Here is a 21,773-nt window from a genome sequence, read left to right on the forward strand (position 1 = left end):
CAAGGGCATGGTATAATATGATTGACTCATATTTGATGAGTAATGGCTTTAGTAAAAGTGATGGTGAGCCCACTCTTTACATCAAGGAAGAAAATGGTAATGTTCTAATTCTTGTCTTGTATGTAAATGATTTAATTTTTACTAGAAATGATAATATCCTAATTGGTGAGTTCAAAGAGGCCATGAAAAATAAATTTGAATGACAAACCTAGGTCTCTTGAAGTAATTTCTAGGCATAGAAGTAAAACAAATGCATGATGGCATCTTCATATCTCAAGAAAAATATGCAAGGTAGATCTTGGAGAGATTCAAAATGTAGAATAGTAAAGCAGCCTCAACACCAATAGTAGTAGATCTGATGTTGAGCAAAGAAGATGGCAACAAAAGTGTTAATCCAACACTATACAAGAGTATGGTTGGAAGCTTGATGTATTTGACTACAACTCAGCTAGACATAATGCATGCAGTAAGTTTGACTTTCAAATTTATGGAAACACCAAAGGATACCCATTGGCTAGTGGAAAAAAGGATCCTAAGGTATGTGAATGGTACCAAGGGATTTGGAAATTTTTATACTATAAATAGTGATTTTAAGTTGGTTAGTTACATGGATAGTGATTGGGCTAGAAGTTTAGATGATTGAAAGAGCACTTCTGATACATGTTCCATATGGGATCGGGTACTATTTCATGGGCATCTAAGAAGCAACCTATTGTTTATCAATCTACAATAGAGGTTGAATATATAGCAATAAATGCAGTATCATGTCATGCTATTTGGTTAAGGAGGATCTTGATAGATTTGAATGAAAGGCAAGAGGATGGAACCACAATTTATTGTGACAACATCTCAATTGCATTATCCAAAAATCAAATCTTCCATGAGAGAAGGAAGCACATAGAGATTAGATATCACTTCATTAGAGAGTTGGTGGAGAATGGGGACATCAAAATGAAATTTTGCAAGTCTGAGCAGCAACTAGATATTTTCACAAAGACACTATGCATTGGAAGTTTTGTACACCTAAGAGAATGTCTTGGTGTAGTTAATTTGGATTAGTAGTGATCCCTGTTTGTTTGGCTTGAGACAAAGGGGGAGTGTTCAAATATTAAATGAAAATATTTGTTTGCCCTTAGAGCCAAATTCCCACCTACCACCTGATAGCCTGTAGAATAGTTAGAAACAATGAAAGTAGGTAGGTGAGGTTTTTCAAATTTGGAAAAGAGGGTTGCTCAATCAGTTAGATTTTAGCAAATTAGAAAGTTGTAAAGAAGAGTAGAGAAGGAAGAAAAGAAATTGATAATTATATCAAGTTTAAGTGTAGAAGACAAAAGGAAATTTGTCTCATGCCTGTAGTTGCACATGTTTCTCCTTTTGTTATTCTACAACTTTGTCATTTATTGGATTTGTCTTGTGAAGTAGTGATTGCTCCAAGCATTGTTGTATGCAACCATTAAAGCTGTAAGTTTAAAGTTTAAAGTTTTAGGTTTTACCAGTTTGAAGATTTTAAGATTTTCTAGTTGAAGCCAAATATTCCTAGATTTTTTAATAGTTTATCATATTTGAATAGTAAGCAAGCAGACAAGCATACATATCTTTTTTGTTCTTCACTTATTCATTATTGCATGTTTTCCATTTGAGAATTTTTTTGTTGAAAGCTTCATACTTTGGCTCTTTGTTTTTAATGGTGGAAAAATCTAGGTTGTAAGTTTGGTTTAAAACCCACTTGGTTTGGTATCTACCAATTTCTTAGCATTTTCTTTCATTGAATTTTCTCTGCAATTAGTGTCGAGCTCACTCAACATCCTCTTCTACCAAGCACCACTTTGTAATGGTTACCAAGTTGACTCAACATTGCTTGGTGCTCAGCTCACTCAGCATATACTTGCACTAAGTTTCCCTTTGTTTTTTGAGTTCACTCAACTTCCTCTTGTGCTAAGCTTACTTGACACCCTCCTGTCATTCAACATCGTTTGGTGCTGAGAAAAACTGGCAATCGACACCTTCACATGCTGAGAATTTTTTTTTAAGGGTTGTGATTTATTTTTTGCACAAGAAGCCCCAACCCAAGCTATGAAGAAGGGGACCAATCAGGGACTAGTGACCACCAAGACACCATTTAACTCAATGTGCAATGGCTCTACCATCATCAACCTAAATTGTGAAATCCCAACAAGTCACAATAATGAATATCATGTGTGAATATGATTGATGACTGATCACAATAATGAATATCAAGTGTGAATATGATTGATGATCAATTAGAGAAGATAACCCCTAATGGTACATACTCACAGGTTTTTGGTTAATGGTTTTGACTCTGCACTAAGGCTCATCACTGAATAGGTTTCTCAATCCCAAACCATGCCTGAGAACCTTCTTCAATTATCATTAGGAAATCACAGAGGCAGGAGATACGAATTGTAGAAGAATAGAATATGTATGCCCAATGTTAGACATAGGGTGTCTAATCTCATAATCTCAGAACCTAAGTAAAGGGATTAATGATTATAGTCATAGTAAGATTGCAAAATTCAAAATTTTGAAGGATTAGGTATATAAATGACATAGGATATTGGCAATTACCAAGTGAACACCAATTTTGGTCAACTATTTTTGGTTGAGGCATATGACAGATTGAACAACTTGAGACACTTTCTCTCTATGATCATGATCAAGCTTGCACAAACCAATGTCAAGGCATTGTCTCAAGAATTAGAAAAGATGAGTAACAAATTAGAGGCACTAATATAGTTGTCCAAAAAAAACACATATAACCTATGCAATATGTTTGATAGAATACACGTGACCTTTAAAATCATATTTGATCATGGGAACTCATCATGAGTCAATCAAGAGAGAATGATGAAAAAAGCATTTGGAAATAATCTAGGTAGAAATTAGATTAGAAGTCAATGTGATAATAATCATAGGTTTGACTTGCCCATTTCTATGAAATCGGTAACCCTATTCCAAGGTCAAACTTGAGATGCAATCAGCTTGAAACCAATGTTTATATAGAAAATTTTACATGTTTAGTGAAGAAAACATAGTGACCCATGATATTCCCAAATTGTAAACTACACATCAGGCAAGTTGCTCTATTATCTTCCAATTGAAGTAACATTAGTTGGCTGAACCTTTGGGTGACATTAGATAGTTCTCATGCCTGATCACCAAGATAAAGAAACATCATGGGATATTTATCTATTGATACCTGTCTACTTATTTAATTATGTTTATGAAAAACATATGTAAAAAAGTGTAGGCATCAATATGCATGATACGAAGAAATAAAGTTATGTAAATGTTCTAATATTCATGAGAGGGTATAAAAGCACTTTTAAGAAATAGTTACAAAAACATAACTGTAATTTGGGAATATTATTTATGGTAAAAGATTAAATAGAAATGGGGTTTCTAGTTTGAGGAACTGCCTTTTCTACAAACTTTGGGCTATGGAGAGAGATTTTTCTATTTGAGTTTTCATTCTAAGTATTATGATGTAGAGAAAAGAGAGATTTTATTTTCAATAGTGATTGTTGTATAGGAACAAAATAATCTTGGTTATTTTGTTATATCTAGAGAGGGTAAATATCAGTATATTAAAACTTTGTTTTTAAATGCTTTTTTTATCATCAATATTCATCTTTGAGTGGTATTTCTTTTCTCTTAATGTTTATCTTTTACATCTTATCATCATCACGATCATCTTTTAGACTTAGTGGTCGAGTTTTTTGTGTATTTGAATAGAATAGTCTATCTTTATCTCTATTTTAGTTATGTAATGTAATAATTGGATAAATGAACTTTGTGTCATTTATTTTCTTTTTCATTTCAATTAGTCAGTCTATTCACATCTATGTCATGTTTACAGATAGATGTTTGTAAATCTTTCTTGCTTTTAGGTTAAAAGCATTATCAATTGTAGTGTAGTTGATTCATTGTAAATCTTACATGGGGGGTTATACCTAAATAAATTTAGAGTGCACTTACACTCTTCAATAGTGAAGTGACCCAACCTTTAGCCTTGATTTAGTCTTTCTATATGGGCATTTTAGAGTTAATTTGTATGTATTCCTTTGGAGGAAAATTTGTTCACTAATAGATTTTTGGCAACTCTATTGAGGAACAGAAGTGAAAATTAGTACCTAATTTATTTCCTCAATTTTTATATTACATTTGTATATGAAGGCTTGGCCACTCTATTGATTCATCATGTAGAGAAGAATGATCATGAAAAAGACAAGGGATAATCCCTCTTTTATGTAAATATACCAATCAAATGACAAGGTGGTGCACAAGTTCATGGATTTCTACAAAAAAGTATCTCCCATGCCGTGAGAACAAATTTGAGCATTGAAGATGACCACAATTCTATCTTGTTGTTGAGGAGTTTGTGTTATAGATTTCACAAGTTGAATGACCTACAAGAACTTGAGGAGAAAGTGTTTCACTTGAAGAAGTATTTGGAGGTGGATGATGATGAAGTCACATTTATCTCTACATATTTCATCTCATGCAATTATGTGAGGCCTCACCCCGACACATCGTAGCATAGTGATACATTATTATTATTTTGATACTCACAACTCGAGATGTCGAGACATTATTGGATACTTGATCATATTATATTATTTCATGTTGTGTGATGTTTACTTTAAGATATTTGAGTTCATCATCTAATGCTTTATGAAAATGTATGTTGATGCAGTAAATGCAGGATTAACACTTTGATTATGAAATTGTAATGATTAAGAATATGAGTAGGATGAGAGAAACCATGATTGATTTGAAAGATGTATGTTTTAATTTATGTGATTCCCAGATACGTATATACATATGTGCATGTGATTTTATGGGGCTACTAATGTGTGCAATGAGTGTGTAGGATATTTTAGCTGAGAAACCCAATGGAGGAATGAAATTGATCCCTATGTGCCATTTGTGGAAACTTCATTGTTCGTATTTATTTGTATCATGAGATGTATGAATGTATTGTTTTGTATTCAGTAAATGTTAATGTTTCATAACAAGTGTTTTTGTAGTGTCACTTGACACTCATGAATTGTTTATGCATTCTAGCATGCTAGTTAGGGTGAGCTGAGTAACCTATGGACCTAAGTTGGACTAAGTTAGTGTCCTTTTCACTAAATTTTTTTTAATCGAGTTTAGTTACCCCTAATTTGAATTAGTGCTTAATCTACTTTTTGGAGTTGTTAGATAGTCCTAAAAATTCCTAACTTTTTTTGGTCCCAAATCAATTCCTAAGGCCTTAAATCATGAAATCTTAATACCTAAGGGGTATGGGTATGGGTTGGGGGCATTTTCCACCCCCTTAGCCCCTTTTGTTGGCTTTTATGGTCACTCAAAAAGTCTATTTTTGGCTTAGTACGAAAATTGGAAGTTATTACCATGGGTTGAATAACCTCAACTCCACTTAGAGGTTAACCTTGGGTTTGGTTGGGTTAGAAACTTCTAGATTTTAGGCAATCGAGGGGGAATTTATTGCCCTTTTTGGTGGTTGAGTTTGGATCTTATTTAGAGGCTTTTTTGAGTAGTTTTGATTGTTACCCAATCTCTACTTTTAGAGAGAAGTTTTGGAAGATTGAAGCCAAAGAAGGAAAATCTCTTCTCAATTTGTGCATTTTACCATAACCTCTTTGTGAAGGTAGGAGTTCTTCATCTCCTTTGTTCATGTTGTTCATGCTTGGTTCATGCTTATGTTATTGTGTTGTTCATTGGTATGCTTGAATGTATGTTGGGTATGTTTGGGGAGGATTGAAAACATGTTTTTCTTGAATGCTTTTCCTTCATGTTTTGCTTGAATTTTGAAGTTTTCATGTATGGGTGTTTTGGCATTACTCACCCTTGGATAGGGAAAAAGTGGCCAATTTTGGGAAAGGTATTCAGTTGGACTCCAACAGTGTAGAGACTCTTCTTAGGACAAGAAGAGGGAGAGAGGGTAGGGTGTTATGGGCCCCTACCTGTCAGCACAAACCACGTATGAGTTTTGGCATGTAAGAATGGAAGAATGGAAGTTCTTGAGTTATAGCCTTGATTGGGAACCTATTTTGGTGTTGTGTTTGACATCTCCTATTGGAAAAATCCACCTTTCCCTAGTTTTGATTCAATGTTGAATCCTGTTGTGAAAACCTAGTATGGATATGAATGTATGATTTTCTCTCCTTGTTATGTTTGTTTGTCACCTGGTCAGTTTTCATTTCCTCCATGACCTCATTGATGTATTTAAAGAAATGAAATGGGACCCTTGTTAAGGGCCATAAAGGAAATTTAAATTTGATGGTTGAAATTTTGGGGTTGAAATCCTGTGTAAATTGTATTTTAAAACCTTTGTTGTAATGGAAATGACATCGATTTTTCTTCCTAGTTCTTTCTCGATGGAGCCTTTGAATCAGGTTGTCAATAAAAATAGTGTTTGAGTGATATCATTCTTATGAGGTTTTTTAATTTTCTTTTTAGTTATATGAATGTATATCAAGATAAGATAGAATGATGATGTTCAATTTTGCGAATTTTAAGTACAAATATGTTAAGGCAATTTAACAAATAGGTAAATAAATGATACTATTTTATGTATGGAATGTTGATTCAATTTCATAGTAATAGGAGAAAGTATAAATCTTGAAATGTTGTTTAAAGAAGTTATTCAATTTCTTGGCTTAACGATGTTTTAGTAAAATTCAATAATAATAAAAAATATATATCCTCCCTTGAATAATAGATAAATTTTGGAATTCATTCTTAGAAAAATATATATTTATGCCTCTTGTTCTTAAAATTTCAACACTTATAAAAATATGACCAAAAAAAAAAACTTATATGTTTCCTAAAGAAAAAACCCTCTGGATTTTCTATGGCCTTGGTATTAAATTTTCATTGCAAAAGAGAATATTCTTGAGAATCTTCTTAAGTTTGAAATTCAAAAAAAATAATAACAACAAAATTGCACAAGTTAATAAGCTTATATAACTTAATATCTAAAATATCCTATAATCTACCTATAAAACTTTTAGTCATTAATTCTTACTCCCATCCCTTTTGGCACAGGCTTATTTGACCCCCAAAAAAAGAAAAATTATTAATTGCATTCAATGGAATGAGTGGGTGGTAGGATATTGCGAGTGAAGCAAGTTAAAAGTCAAACAAAAATAATTTTAAACAAAACCCTTTTTAAGATTCCCTCCATCTCCCCTAGGTGTGGTCATAGTTTTTATTGTGCCTGTAGAATTGTGGTAACCCACATACCCAATCTCCATCATCATTAGTACTAGCCAGTGGTAAGTGGAGCAGGTCTGAGAGTGCAGGCCTGATTGGCATTAAGTCAGGAAACTAAGAAAGTTTTTAAAATAATCAAACCTTTCTTTCTTACCTTGTTATCGCTTTGGATGGTCTTGTCATGGGTGGTGAGGAATAGACCATGGACTAGTTTTTTCAATGCTTGGTGTGTTGGGTAGCATGCATCATCAATTTTCAAAGCGCTTGGAGAAGTGCTTGGTCATGGTGGAGGGGTGGGTAGGATAGGATTTGAATGGGGTAGATTAATTTAAAGTTTTTAAGTTAGAATGTTAGTAGATTGCGAATGAAGTTTGTTTTTATGTTAGAAATCGATGGGGATTGTTTAATTTAGGTTTGTTCTATTTTATTCTTCTGAAATGTTACTTTAGTTTGTTATTTTTTTTAGGTTTTAAATTTTAAAACAAATTTAGTATTTTTGGTTTTAAGTTAATTTATTAAATTAAGTTAGTTTGTTTTAAGATAGTTATTCATTTAAGTTAGTGTTAATTTAAGTAGTTTTTAATTTAAGTATGTTTTAATTTAAGTAAGATTTAGTTTAAGTTAGTAAAGTTTTTACTCATGAAATTTAGTTTAGATTAATAATTGATCAAAGTTAATAGGACTTAAAATATGGTAAATTATAGTGTTACTTTTGTTGTAAGGATGAATTAATTTAAAGTGTAATTAAATATAGTTAAGTGAAGTCTTTTAACTAATTGAAATTTGTTGGTTTAAAAATTGAGTGGGAATCTTTGATAAGGGGTCTCGTGTCAGTTTTTTTGAGTACATATATTTTATCTTTTGGTAACAAACTCAACAAAACCTAGCAAGTTTAATTATTATCTTTTGAAAGAAAAAATTTGGTGCATTTTTACCTTGGTATTTTTTTTTGGGCATGACAAATTACTTAGTCCTAGATGAGCAAGAAATCCAAACAGCCATAACTTAGCCATAAGAAAATTAGACATGGGTAAACAAGAATACTCAGGCTAAGAGGGAGAATCTTGGTAGCAGTGACAATAAAGAGAAAGATGAGTTGACAGTTAAAGAGGGAGAACCTCTAGTAACATCATCTTACTTCACCTCTCCTAACTATGAAATCCTTGTTGATCATGATGGCACTCAAGGAAACATCGATAAAGGTGCTCCTAAATCTTTTTTTCTCCAATTTTAGAAAGCTTGAAATTTGAAAGTAATGATAGTCATCTTGTTGTGAAGGTTCCTATTTTTGAAAAAATTGCCAATGACATGTTCCCAGAGTTTTAATCTTTTGTTTTTAATGAGAAAGCCTAACGTAATTTATCCTATTGTGAAATCAGTGGTTAGCCCATTGAAGAATCTTGTCAATCTAAAAATGAAATTTTTGGATGTGATAAAATTAAAATGCCTTTGGATAAAGCTCCTCATGCTGAAATTATTTTTGAAAAAAAGAGGTATGAAGCTGACTTCCAACATATTGGCAACTTAGTTGGGGTGTTGAAGGAGGCTCTTTCCAAAGAAGAGGAGGAAATCATGCACATATTTCTATCATCACTCAAATTGGATCATCTCTTCTAGAATGACTTAGGTATCCATCTAAATGAAGTTAAAAATGAAACACTAATGAGTGAATCTTCTTTTCATTTCCCTATATGTGGTTTTTCTTACCTAGATATTGGAAGTCATGCTAGAAAATGAGATGGCTCTTTGGGAAAGATAAAAGATAGAATGTGTTTCATGCTTGATTATAGTTTGATTCTTGAAAGAGGTGAAGAGAAAACATAATCAGGAATTGGTTCTATGTTGGATGAAACATCTCTCTCTCTACAAACTGACCATGATACTAAAATACATATGGAAAAGGTGAGTCTTGATGACAACATTCCTAAATATTGTGCACCCTTTCTTGAAGAGATTTCTACGGTTCATTTTTTTCAGTTTGAAATGAAATCTAGCCTAATTAATGTGGAAGATCAATCCTTGGGGGGGAAGGAATTCTATGATGAGCTATGGCTATTTGAGGAGTGCTTAGTCAACATATTTTTATATCTCTTTAGCTCAAACTTCTCCATTGAAGAAATCACTAATAGGAAATGGTTTGGAGCTACTACATTGAGACATGATTTACTATTGTGGAAAGGCTCCTACTTCTACCAGACAGTAAATGGATTCGCGTAACTTTTTCTTACTTCTGACTCCTATGGTAGGTTTTTCTTCCCACCTTTGTATATATTGTAATTATTCTTTTGGTGTGCATAGTGTTAGATTGAATAATGTGCAAGCTTTGATCTTGTTGGTAGTTTGGTATTTTCCTAGTTGGCTTTGCCCTACTCCCCTCCACCCTTTCTATAAGCTTCTCCTAATTTTTCATTTCTTGGTGACTCTATTTGTTCAATGGATAAGGAACTTGTCTTTTCCCAAAGATTGCTGTAGTTCTCTTATTCTATATCAAAATCAGTCCCCCTGCAGAGACAATGTCGGTACCCATATATACTTAGTAATTGAATTTTAAGTATAGGGTCTTGAGTCCCTTTGAAATAAGTCCAATTTAGTTTGACATGGTTCAATTTGGTGAATAATTTTAAAATGGTTCATTCAGTTTGAGGCAATTCACCCTATAAGTTTGAGTTCATGTCTCAAATTTTAGTAAGTTGGTCATTATCCACAATATTCAAACTCAAATTGGAAGCTTAGAGGTCATGGGTTGGAGATATGAATCAGTTTGAAAGTAAAGTTTAGATTCAAGATTTAGTTTCACCAACTCAAAGTTTAATTCAAAGAATCAAGGTTCAAGTTCAAATACCACTAGTTCAAGTTTAGATATCTAAAGATTCAAGCCCTATTTCAAAGATCGAGATTAGAGCAGTTGGATTAATCATCCTTAATTGATTGTAGGATCCTAGCTCAAAGCTACAAACAATTTGATGATCTCTAAAATGCATAGTACCATAGAAATTACCACCAAGGAAGAGCAATCTTTATGGAGCATTGGAATTATGTCCTTTTTTGTACTTCATATTTCCATGTTGTTGTGATATATCAACGTGATATGGAAGCTTCCTTAGTTGAAAATACAAGGGAAAGATACTCTAAAACTCTTATATGATGAGTACCCTAACATCTAGGATGATAATCTGAATAGGAAGATATCATATATGTTGGTGAAAAAGAAAAAGAAATAAAACTCTCAACATGGATTCAAGAAAAGATCATATGAATTATTTAGACACATGTTAAATGTACATGATGCAAGGTTTAGATTTTCAGCTGCATATGTGAGAATAAATTGAAGTCATGGTCTATTTGACTTGATAGCAATATCTTGTACCAAAATTCATGATAAAGCTCACATGAAGAATGTGCATCAAGTGTTTGAAAAAGTACTCAAACCTAGTTGATACCCTATGTCTACAACCTTAAAATAAGATGTAAGTTTCATAAAATTGATAATTAGTGATAAAAACCCCTAAAACTACAAAAACTTGATCACAAATTGAAGTCTTCAACAAAGATACCAAGTGATATTACTTTGGTGTGAGTAGTCAAACCACATGGAAATAAATTGGTTTGGAGGCATTTTAGTTGCACATTGAATTAGGAATCTTGTGACATCGCAAGAAAAATATTTGACAAGATACCCATTTATGTACTTGAACAAGTTGTGTTTAGAATGATGAGAGGGCTCTTTAATCAATTCATGGAGATGACATGTTTGAGAAGCAATGGGGTCAGTTCCCCAAAGGGCCCAATAAATGGAAGAATGAAAGACATATTTCAAGAAGCCTGAGCCCAAGATACGAGGAAGACAACCAACAAGGGACCAATGATAACCAAGACATCATTTAACTCAATGTCCAATTTCTCTAGCATCATCAACCTAAATGGTAAAAGCCAGAGAAGTCATACTAATGAAGATCATGTGTGAATGTGATCGATGAGAGAAGATAACCCCAAATGGCATGGTCTCATGAGTTCGTGCTTAATGGTTTTGACTCTACACTAAGGGCCCATTCAGAAATGAGAATACAAGTGGAATAGGCATCTGTATATTCTTAAAATTTTGAATTCTCTTTTTGGATGCACCAAATCAAAATTGGAATAGGAATAGAATTGAAATATGTATTCCATTTTTTGTGCAAAAGTGAGGATTTTCTATTCCACCTAAATAGGTGAAATAGGAATACGTATTCCTATTCCATTTTTTTAATTTTAGAAAACATAAATTTTTGAGTCCATGAATTCCACATCAAATGATGGGTGAACCAAACAAGAATAGGAATACTTAACCCCATTTTCTATTCGAGAATAAGTATTCCTATTCCCATAGCCAAATGGACCCTAAGGCTCATCGTTGAACTGGTTTGTCAATCCCAAATCATACCTAAGAACCTTCTCTAATAATAATTAGGAAATGATAGAGGCAATGGGTACAAATTACAGAAGAATAGAAAATGTATGTTTGATGTTAGAGATAGGATGTTTGATCTCATAATGTCATAACCTAAGTAAAGTGATTATTGATTATAGTCATAGTAAGATTGTATAACTCAAAAATATGAAGGATTAGGTATATAAATGGCATAGGATGTTGGAAATTACCAGGTGCACACTAGTTTTGGTCAACTATTTTGGTTGAGCCATATCATAGTTTGAAAACCTTTAGACACTTTCTCTCTATGAACATGATCAAGCTTGCACAAACCAATGTCAAGGCACTATCTCAAGTGTCAGAAAAGATGAGTAATGGATTAGAGATGCTAATATAGTTGTTGAAAAAGAACATACAACCTATGCAATATGTTTGACAAAATAGCCACAATCTTTGCAATCCTATTTGATCATTGGAACTCACCATCAGTCAATGGAGAGACAATGATAAAAAAAGCATGTGGAAACTATTCGGGTGGAGATTAGATTACAAGTCAATGTGTTAATAATTTCATAGGTTTGACTTGCCCATTATAGCAAAACCAATCACCCTATTCCAAGGTCAAACACATGATGTCACTAACTTGACACCAATGTTTATATAGAAAATTTTACATGTTGTATAGTGAAGTGGACATAGTGACCCATGATATTCCCAAATTGTAAACTTGTGTAAGGTGATATGAATGTCACTTTGTAGGTAGAACATGAAAGTGATTTGGAGCTCAAGAAAAATGTGATGTTTGCTATCCATATCATATATCATGACACATTAGGAAAGTTTCTTTATTATCTTCCAATTGAAGTAAAATTAGTAGTATAAACCTTGGGGTGACATCGAACATTTTTCATGCCTAACCTACAAGATAAAGTAGCATCGTGGGATATTTCTGAGTTTTCACCTATCTAATTATTTAATTATTTTTATAAATAACATATATGAAAATGTGTAGTCATCAATATGTAGGGTACAAAGACATAAAGTTATCAAAATGGATAAAACCACTTTCAAGAAATAGTTACAAAAATATAACTATATTTGGGAATATTACATATGTAAAAGATTGAATAGAATGGGGGGTTCTAATTGGAGGAGACTACCTTTTCTACATACTTTGGGATACAAAGAGGGAGGTTTTTTGTTTAAGTTTCCATTTTAAGTATTACGGTGCAATGAAAAGGGGGATATTTTATTTTCAGCTAGTGACTGTTACAGTGGAATAGTAGAATTGTGGTTGTTTTCTTTGTGTCCAAAGAGGTTAAATATCAGTATATTAATGTTGGCAGTGGGCTAATGTACCTCACAAGGTTTTCCACAGGGTTTGCGACATGACTTAACCGCCTCCTATGGCTCTATAAGACTATTGGTTGTTTTAGGTATTGACAAGTCAATCTTTTGGTGTAATAACAACTCTGGCCTTTCTAACAATTGGTATTAGAGCTTGGTCATTATTTCAAATCCATAGGCCATTGTGAGTGACGTTGGGAGGGGTATTGTTGGTAGTGGGTCAGCATCCCTCGCAGGGTTTGCGACATGGCTTAACTGCCTCCTATGGTTCTATAAGACTGTTGGTTGTATCAAGCATTGGCAGGTCGATCTTTTGGTGTAATGGCAACTCTGGCCTTTCTAACAATTAAAAATTTGAGTGTAAATGCTTGTTTTTTGATCAATATTCATCTTTGAGTGATATTGGTTTTCTTTGAATGTGTATCTATTACATCTAATTGTCATCACGATCATCTTTTGGACATAGTGCTCTAGTTTTTTGTGTATTTGGAAAGAATAGTCTATCTTTATCTCTATGTTATTTTTGATATGTAATGATTGGATAAATAGACTTTATGTTATTTATTTTCTATTTCCTTTCAATTATTTAATCCCTTCACATCTATGTCATGTTTAGGGATAGAAGTTTGTAAACCTTGCTTGCTTTTAGGTTAAAAGCATTCTTAATTATAGTGTAGTTGATTCATTGTAAATCTTACATGGGGAGCTATACCCAGATAAATTCAAAGGGTGCTCACGCTCTTCAACAATGAAGTGACCAAACTATGGGTGTTGATTTAGTCTTCCTATCTAGGAATTTAAGAGTTATTTTGTATATATTTCTTTGGAGGACAATCTGTTGACTAACATTGTGGTAAGAGATATCATTGATTGTGGTTCATTAAAGTAGTCTATAAGTGATTTAGTTACACAATCTTTATTGAAATGAGACAAAGTACCATCTACCTATGTTATTACATCAATTTTAATGATCTTATTATTTTTCCTTGCAAATAAAGTATCCTAGTTTTTATTTATTGAAAATTTCAAATTTTTTATATAGTGACATCTTTGATTCTTATATCTACTATTTTATTTTCATCTACCTATCTAAAATTTATTATTTTTACCTTGTTAAAATTTATTTGAATATTTATGATTTCATCATTAAAGCTATCTTGTGTTATTTTGCATCATAACATTTGGATATGTAAAACCAATACAGAGTTAGACAAGTATTTCTTCTAAAGTAGTCAAGAAATTGTGGGAAACTACAATTGAAATAATTGTTATCTTATTGATATCAAACTTTAGTGGCGAGATAGTTTTCTATTTGATTTAATTGTCATATCTATTTGATATATGAAGAGGATTTAAGAAGTTGGTCATAAAAAATGCACCTAGAGGAAAGGTTGAATTATGAGGAGGAAACTACAAATGGACACTTGATTGTTTATTCATACCAAAGGAGAAGAAGACAATTACATTGAAGTTGTGAAGAAGTGATCAAAGATAGACCTAATTCATAGGCTTGACCAAGAAACAAGGAAAAAACCTAAGGAACTTGTAATACATGTCAAGCAATGCTAGTGTCACTTGAGCCACATTAAGAACTGAGCAAAAATAGTGTTGAGTGAGCATCAATATTGACTAAGTGACAATATATATGCTTAGTGAGAAATCTATTAGAGACTAAGTGATCTAGTATTGATCAAGTCCTAGAACACAATGATTGATGAGGGACAATATTTTAACATTACATGAGAAATTGTAATTTCAAGCTAGTAGAGTTGATTTCTTGGGATATGTAAAGCATGCTAAAGATAAAGATGGGTGACCTAGGACATTTATATCAAGGGAAACCATGTTTGCATGTTTCTATGAAAGAACACAAGGAGATGTTTGGAAAAGTTTATACATTAGAAAGAAGGAGCTGAAGTCTTGAAATTATTTGATGAGTTCAACCTAAAAATAAGAGCTACAATGATGTTTAAGTGAAAAAAATGATAATTTCCTATTTAAGGAGGTTCAAGGGCTAACATTCTATAAGGTTCAAGGATGAAATAGCTGCTGAGCCTATTGATTGGTGAACTTAAGAAGAAAGATAAAGAAGATTTAAGCAGAGGTGAAGTGTGATTACTTGAAGGGTTTCCAAGAAAATCAGAGACTAAGATGACAGTAAAAGCTAACAAGTGAATCAATGTTTTAGCCAAACTAGGATCTGTAATTGCAAACCGAAGTTTATTTGTTCGATCAAATCTTGTTGTTTCTTTCTAACCATTGTATCCATTTTAAAAATTTATTAGTCAAGGTTGACCTAGCAATCATATGCAAATCCTTTAATCAAGGTGGCTTTCTAATAGAATGTAATAAAGACCTCTCCAATGTATATACGATTAAACTATTTTCCTACATAAAAAAATTTAAGTTTTAATTCCTTGTCTTGATTTCTCATGCTGAAGTTTCCATATTATGTTTAAACATATGCATCTAATAGAAACTATCAAGTTGCTACCGGTCACGTTAAAAACTTTACCCGATGCACTACAATTTATAGGGGGTGTCGTGCTACACTCGATTCCTACAGTCTAACAAAATAAAAAAAATTTAAAAATAGAAACTATCAAGTTTCTTTTTTAGTTAATTAAAGAAATGTGTTTCTTTATCTTTTAGTGATCCATTGATGACTTTAAAGGGCTCTTTTATTTTTGTTATCCTCATGTAAGGAAATAGTTAAGTAAATTTATAGTGTTTTTTACTTTTTGTAGGCTTTTCTATAATGATATATTTACATTTTTATGATATTTACATCAATAAGTGCACAATTTCATCAAATATAAATGCCAAAAATTATGTGTTTCATAGTCTTCACAATTTCAATATATAGGTGCATATTATATCCAAAATACAAAAAGTGAATACTCTTTATCTATGTTCTTGAACTATATCTCCAAAAAGATGTTTGATGATTTTCCAAATAATAAATATTGTTTAGCATCATATTATAAAATATGATGTATTAACCATATTGTTGAAATAGTGACTAATTTGCACTAGCTTATTTAAAATTTGAGATTTTAAACTCTCAATTTTCTATATTTTTATTGCTTTTTATCTCTTTCCTAGTGTATAGATATCCTAGTACTTTGCATTGTGGCTCCAAGAAGTGCTCAAACCTTGTCAATATTAGGAAATAATTTAGGGGTTCTAATTGTATTAATAGATAGGCTATTTTTTTCTAATTTTTAGAGATCAAAAGTATAGTGGGGATCACAAATTTTTTTCTAGATTTGCAGGCCACCTAACATCTTTTTCTTATAGATTTTATGCTTTTAGTTTCTTTCTTTTTTTTAATGAAGAATCATGAAAGAGAATATATTATGTTGATAATATTTTTAATAGATTTATTTAAATATATGTTTAATGTGTCTTAAAGTTATTTTATTTATCCATGAGCTCCAATTTAGCAATTGTTTTTTTTTTATAAGTTATGTTTTTTCTTATATCATTTGCTCATGGAAGATCATAAATGAATGTTGGAAAATCCATTTCTTTTGAGCACACATTCTAGGATATGGATAGAGTTATAACACCTTATAATGTTACAATTTTAATAATGGTTGTCATAAGGGATTTCATTGAATGTGGTTCATTGAATTAGTCTATAAGTGAATTAGTTACACAATCCTCATTAAACTGAGATAAAATACCATCCATTTCTATAGTGGCATCAATTTATTTGAGATCCTATTATTTTTCCTTGCAAATAATGTATCATAGTCTTTATTTGTTTATATTTTCTATTTTTTTAATATAGTGACATCTTTGACTCTTATATCTACTATTTTACTTTCATCTCCCTATCTTAAAAAAAAGGTCTTTTTACCTTGTTAAAATCTATTGGAATATTTATGATTGCATCATTCAAACTATATTTTTCTCTTTTACATTATAATATTTTGATTTATGCAAAACCAATATGAATTGAGACAAGTCTTTCTTCTTAAGTAGTCAAGGAATTTTTGGAAACTACAATTAAAACAATTTTTATATTGTTGTTGATATCAAGCCTTAGTAGTGAGAAAGTTTTCTATCTGATTTAACAATCGTATATGTTTCATAGATAAAGACAATTTAAGAAGTTGGTCATAAAAAAATCACCTAGATGAAAGGTTGAGTTATGAAGAGGAAACTACAAGTAGACACTTGATTAGTTAGACATTGAAAAGATAAAGTTCTTGTTCAATCATACAAAGGAGAAGAAAAAAGTTACACTAAATTTTTGAAAAAGTGATCAAAGATAGACATAATTCATAGGCTTGACCGAGCAACAAAGTAGAAGACTAAGGAACTTGTAATATGTGTCAAGCGATGCTAGTGTCACTCGATCCACATTTAGGGCACAACAAAAATAGAGGTGACTAAGCATTAGTATCAACTTAGTGACAGTATATATGCTAAGTGAGAAAGCTAGTAGTGACTGATGGATTTAGTATTGACCAAGTCTCAGAACACAATGATTGCTGAGTGACAATATTTTAACATTTTATGAGAAATTTTAACTTCTAGTTGATAGAGGTAATTTCTTGGGATATGTAAACTGCATCGAAGATATGGATGGTTGACCTAGAACATTTAAATTAAGAGAAATTGTGTTTGCATGTTTCTATGCAAGAATTCAAGGAGATGTTTGGAGAAGTTGATAGATTAGAAACAAGGAGATGATATTTTGCAAAGATTTGATGAATTTGACCTAAACCTAAGGTCTATAGTGATGATTAAATGGAAAAAATTAGAATTATCTATTTAAGGAGGTTCAAGGGCTAACTTTCTATAAGGTTGAAGGTTGGAACAATTATTGTAGCTATTGACTGATGCACTTAAGAAGAAACACAAAGAAGAGTTGAGAAGAGCTGAAGTGTGATTACTTGAAGGGTGTCCAAGAAAATCAAAGAATGAGGTGACAATGAAGGCTAGTCAATGAATTAGTATTTGAGAAAAATTGAGATCTATAATTGAAAAATGAGTTGTATTTGTCAGATCAAAACTTGCTATTACTTTCTAACCATTGTTTCAATTTTTTAAATCTGTTACTCAAGGTTGACCTAAAAATCATATGTAAATCCTTTAATAAAAGTTTCTTTCTAAGTGAATGTACTCAAAACCTCACCAATGTATGTATGATTAAATTTTACTCCTATATCAAGTGTAAATTTTAATTCCCCATCTTGATTCTTGATGTGCAAGCTTCAATATGATGTAGAAACATATGCATCTAATGGAAACTATTAAGTTTCCATTTTAGTTAATTGAACTAATGTATTTCTTTATCTTTTAGTGATACATTAATAATTTTAAAGGGCTCTAATATTGGTGTTTTCCTTATGTGAGACAATAGGTAAGTAAATTGATTGTGTTTTTAAATTTTTGCAAGTTTTTATAAAATGATATATTTACAGCAATAAGTATATAATTTGATCAAATATAAATGCCCAAGAATTATGTATTTATTAGTCTTCACATTTTCAATATACAAGTGCATCTTATATCCAAAATACAAAAAGTTCTTACTCTTTATTTATGTTCTTGAACTCTTATCTCCAAAAACATGTTTGATGTTTTTCCAAATAATCAAGACTTTTTAGCATCATATTATAAAATGTATTGACCATATAGTTGAAATAGTGACTAATCTGTACTAGCTTATGTATAATTTGAAATTTTCAAAACTCAATTCTCTATAGTTATGTTATTTTTTGTCTCTTTCCTAGTGTACAAATGTCCTAGTGCTTTACATTGTGACTCTAAGACGTTCTCAAATCTCGTCAACATCAGGCAATAAGTTAGGGGTTCTAATTTTATTAATATATAGGGGATTTTTTACTCCTTTCTAGAGATCAAAACCATAATGGAGATCACAATATTTTTTATAAATTTGCAAGCCACTTGGACTCTTTTTCTTAAAGATTTTATGCTTTTAGTTTATCTTTTTTTAATGAAGAATTGTGAAAGAGAATACATTATGTTAATAATAATTCTTATATATTGATTTACATATATATATTTAATGTGTCTTTAATTTATTTTCTTTATACATGAGCTCTAATTCAACAGTTTTTTTACAACTTAATTTTTTTTTTCATATATCATTTTCTCATGGAAAGTCGTAAATGAATGTTGGAAAATCTATTTCTTTTGAGCAAGTATCCTAGAATATGGCTAGAGTTATAACACCTTATAATGGTAAGATTTTAATAATGGTTTTGGTAAGGGATTTTATTGAATGTGGCTAATTAAATTAGTCTATAAGTGATTCAATTACATAGTATTCATTAACATAAGATAAAGTAGCATCTTATTTTGTATTGGCATCAGGTTATTTTTTATCCTCTTCCATCTCCATGCAAATAAAGTATCCTAGTCTTTATTTATTGATATTTTGAATTTTGTTTATATAGTGACATCTTTGATTCTTATATCTACTATTTTATTTTCATCTACCTATCTAAAACATACTCTTTTTACCTTGTTAAATTATATTGGAATATTTATGATTGCATCATTTAAGCTATATTGTGCTCTTTTGCATCATAATATTCAGATTTATGCAAAAAAAATATGAAGTGAGATAAGTATTTCTTCTAAAGTAGTCAAGGAATTGTTGGAAACTAAAATTGAAATAATTTTATGTTGTTGTTGCTATCAAATATTAGTAGTGAGATAGTGTTCTATCTGATTTAACTATCATATTTATTTGATTTATAAAGAATATTTAAGAAGTGGTTCATAACGAAATCACGTAGAGGAAAGGTTTAGTTATGAAGAGGAAACTACTAATAGATACTTCATTAGTTAGAAATTGAAAAGATAAAGTGATTGTAATGCCCTGCTAAGGGATCCAAATAATTAACCTAAATTTTGCCAAACAATTTTTTTTATATACATAGTAATAGAAGCATTAGCACCAATTCAAGTAAACACAACTTACATAACAAATTACATTCTTTAAGGATCCCTTAACGTTGAATTACATCTAACACAACTAATAATGATACCATCTAGTACTACATCCATATAAAATAATAATGAAAAGTTCAACGTACTTAAATTATAATTCTGATTTCTCAATCATCCTCTGTACATGACACATGGTATGAAAGGCTTGAAAGAATAAACATCCATGTAGTAAACTTAATCCATGATGCAATAACATAAATGAAACCATAAAATTTACTTGATACATCATCACAAAAGATATAAACATCCATCATAAAAGATAACCATATATCACAAACATAAATAACTAAGTGCACGATTCCTCCCAACTGTAAATAGCATCATTAGACCATTGGGGATCCTAGACATCCCTCCGTGTGTAACATTCCAAATTATCGAAGGGATCATCGGTATTAACATAGTAGGAATGTCACTCCTATCATATACTATATCATATGTAGAAAGTAATCTAACATTTAAATAAAAGCATAAGATAACATCATCTAACACATGCTAATCATCAATGAAAGGATACATATCCACCATCATGAAGGACGCTTCAGCCACAATGAATCTCAAATGATAGGAGTGGAAAAACATTACCACCCAACCGCGTGGTACCTAAGTGGTTCACTCCCACCGTGCTGAGGACATAATCTCAACTCCCAATCAGGCTATCCAAAACACATAACACAAATCTCCATAAGTCTAGGAATCCTAAAAGTATACTAACTCAAAGGTTCCATCACACAAAACTGACATCTAATTTCCAGAGGCACAACAATAAGTACACCACTAGAGGTACACAAAATCTACAGAGGAGACTTAGGCTACATACTAGGGAGTGTCATCACATGGTTGTTTGAGTTACCCTGGACTGGTCTCTCATTAGAACCTGGACCCTCAAGCATTGAGTTATCCTGGACTAGTTACTCTAAACCCCAGACCCTCAATGTGGCACATGTGGAAAGCAAGAAGCCCTCTCAAGAAGATGAAGCACTTTTCCCATCCTTATTCTATACAAGCACTCAAGGCATGGGTGGTCCAAATATCTCTAACTTATCTTTTTAGTGTGTTTCCCCCCAATAAATTTTAATTACTAGATTATCACTTATTACATAAATTGCATTAGGTTACCCTGGTACTGACCACTTTGGGCCCCGGATCCCTATGCAAGCCACTCCCATAGTCATGTACCTAGACAACCTCTCCTATGCACATAAATCCACAGTTGTGTCCTATACCACAACACTCATACAGATCAAACTTGGTTCCTTAATAGGAAACCTGATAATAAGGTGGTTCTCCCATCCAAGAACACATAAAAGATCCACAAATAAAACCTCATAAATATAATCTCCAATATGAATCACAATATCCATTGGTTCTTAACAAGCAACCAAGAATATCTGAAAACAATATTGATCAAAGACTCCAAAATGGTTGAGTCAAAACATGTCACAACATGACATCATAAATCAACATTTTAGTCCCATCATGGTGACTAAAAAGCAATCCAAGGATAACTGATCAATGACTCAAAAATGGTTAAGTCAAGTGTCTCAAATACAAATAACTCAGCTTCACTCAAGAAGACTGATAAGAAATAACAATCAGTAATACAATCATCTCATAGAGCATACCATCACATAACCATGGTTGGGTTTATAAAGATCAGAATTAAGACATCATCATGACATCACAATCATAACCCTTGAGCCTCTGGTAGACATCCTATAACTGGTCAACACTAGTCAACCCAAAACCCAAAATAGAAGCATAGAGAAAACATGATGCAAACACA

The sequence above is a fragment of the Cupressus sempervirens genome, chromosome 1 (assembly GCF_028749045.1).
Source record: "Cupressus sempervirens isolate cs-2001-9-10 chromosome 1, ASM2874904v1, whole genome shotgun sequence".
Classification (NCBI taxonomy): Eukaryota; Viridiplantae; Streptophyta; class Pinopsida; order Cupressales; family Cupressaceae; genus Cupressus; species Cupressus sempervirens.